Source organism: Clupea harengus, chromosome 11, assembly GCF_900700415.2.
Source record: "Clupea harengus chromosome 11, Ch_v2.0.2, whole genome shotgun sequence".
Classification (NCBI taxonomy): Eukaryota; Metazoa; Chordata; class Actinopteri; order Clupeiformes; family Clupeidae; genus Clupea; species Clupea harengus.
The window spans coordinates 21973029-21975528 of NC_045162.1; the positions used below are offsets into that span (position 1 = coordinate 21973029).

The 2500-nt window shown below is 45.9% G+C and overlaps 1 protein-coding gene across 1 annotated transcript in view; it reads left to right on the forward strand.

The window, feature by feature from the left end:
* Nucleotides 1-2500, forward strand: part of LOC105905483 (A disintegrin and metalloproteinase with thrombospondin motifs 16) — a 46555-nt gene that overhangs the window by 32949 nt on the left and 11106 nt on the right. The window lies entirely within an intron of this gene.

Sequence of the window (2500 nt, forward strand, 5' to 3'; positions counted from 1 at the left end):
AGTGTTGTGATGGATAGTTTCCACTGAATGCTCAACTCATGTGCCCTCAGAAGAAATATGGGGGCCATTTAAAAGTGCCATAGGGTATTACCCTTTAAAAGCCTTAGTAATTCTAAATCAGTCTCGGTGACTGGAGCCTGGATCAGGGCGTGTGCTGGGGAATTCAGGTTGTGTGTGTCAAGGCAACGAGGCCGGTCCTCATATGCATGTGTGTGTGTGTGTGTGTTTGTGTGTGTGTGTGTGTGTGTGTGTGTGTGTGTTTGTGTGTGTTTGTGTGTGTGTGTGTGTGTTTGTGTGTGTGTGTCTGTGTATGTGTGTGTGTGTGTGTGTGTATGTGTGTGTGTGTGTGTGTGTGTGTGTGTGTGTGTGTGTATGTGTGTGTGTGTGTGTGTGTGTGTGTGTGTGTATGTGTGTGTGTTTGTGTGTGTGTGTGTGTGTATGTGTGTGTATGTGTGATGATCGATGGTGCCACCCTAGGGTGTGCCCATGCATGATGCAGACACTGGCACCAGCTCTGTGCCCACGCTCCCTCCAGCTGTCCACCGGTTCTGCCCACCGTTGGCGCCGGGGCTCTGTGGAGGTCACCGGGAAAAGTCCCCTCCATGCAGGCCCCGGGATCGAGAGGCTCCGTCCCTACAGTCCACTGCCTGTGAGCCTCCACAAACTGACCTGAGTTGAGGCAACGTCTGCACTCATAATCCTGCAGTGCCTAAGAACAGCTGACGTTTCTTAAGTGGCTTAATCCCTGCTTGAGGATGCGTGCCGTTATTAACGATGGGTCATGAGTTGGCAGGAGAATTTGTGCAAAACATAACCTGGGTTAGTCCTTGTCTCTATGGAGACTGCCCATATATCATCATGGCAAATGTCACTCATCGTCTGTAGTAGAAGTACAGTAGCTTTGGATCACATCACCTGGAGTTCACATGCTTCTATATAAATACACAATCAAAGCATCACAGTATCACTGGAGTCGGTTAGTGTGTCTAGAGATACTGTTAAAAGTTTCCCCCCGAGCTTTATGAGGCTCCAGGGGACATATAGGGTCAGTGTCTTTGAATGTCATACGAGGCTAAGATGTTCTGTCATAAGTCCTGAGTGACTCATGGAAGGGCATTTAACTTCTGCCTCAAACATGCACATTCACACACATACACACACACACACACACACACACATACACACACACACACACACACACACACACACACACACACACTCACACACACTCACATTTAACTCCTGCCTCATAGTGACTTCATCCAAACCAAACTGTTCATCAGACATAGGAGATCATGGGCATTGGTATTAGTAAACACGCATCTGCTCTACGGCCCATTCCTTGGATTGGATTACATTACCTAAGAGCAAACCTCTTTCCGATTAGTCACAGGAGTTAGGGGGGTTACTTTAAAAAAGTATTCCACTGCTCAGAATACATGTTCTAAAATGTGATTTGTAATGTATTCTAAGTACTTTGGATCACATCAACATTGTCTTAGATTTTATTAGCTGTGGATGGAATAGTTATGTCAGACGTTGGAGTTATGGGATTGTTTTTCACCACTTTAGTTTTATTCACCAATTTATCCATTCTCCTTTTACAGAAGTCCTCCGTAATTACCAGTAAATAGGCGTCGCTTTGTTTAAATTTGCATCGTCAGGTGCTGTGGCTGTTCCCTGAAAGGCATCCAGACGTGCTTGCTTTGAACACGCCGTGACTGAAAGCAGGAATAAAATGTAACAAATCAAGAGGTTCAGTCAAGGGTGCAGGGCCCTGGCGAGTGACAGAAGCACCGAGCGTGAGCGTTGACTGTGGCAGGGTTCTGTGAACCGGCTGTTTCCTCATTTGTGGACTGGCGTGGGTTTGAGAAAAGCTACCGTATGGGAATATTTGAATTTGAAAGTAAATACCCCACACATGACCATGTACAAAGTAATCCCTCCAAGGGATCAAAGTAACTGTATTCTGATTACCACCAATTTAAATTGAAACTGCATCTGAATACATGACAGTGTTACACGTATTCCGTTACTCCCCGACACTGTCACACACTCACACACACATTCACATCCACACACAGAGTGAATCACTCTAGCTTCTTTCTTTCCACCAGTCAGACAGTGTGTTTCTCTCACAGTTTGCCACCCCATCTTTTGTCATTTGCTCTGTCCAAACCTTAAATATGTGTCTGGTCTTAGACTGATATTCTAAACTTGAGAAAAACCTCTAAAGATCTCTTTCTCTCACACACACACACTCTCTCTCTCACACACACCCGCACACACACACACACACACACACGTATCACCACACACTAAGCTCTTAACAGCTGGAGAAGGGATCATCATTTCAGTACCCCATACTTATTGCAAGCTTGAGCTTTGGAGTGATGCCATGCTAGAGATTCCTGCTTGCTTGTCGCTCCTCACATCCAGGTCATCAATCCAGCTCATCATAGCTGCCTAACAGACACCAGCTCTACTCCTCACCTGACAA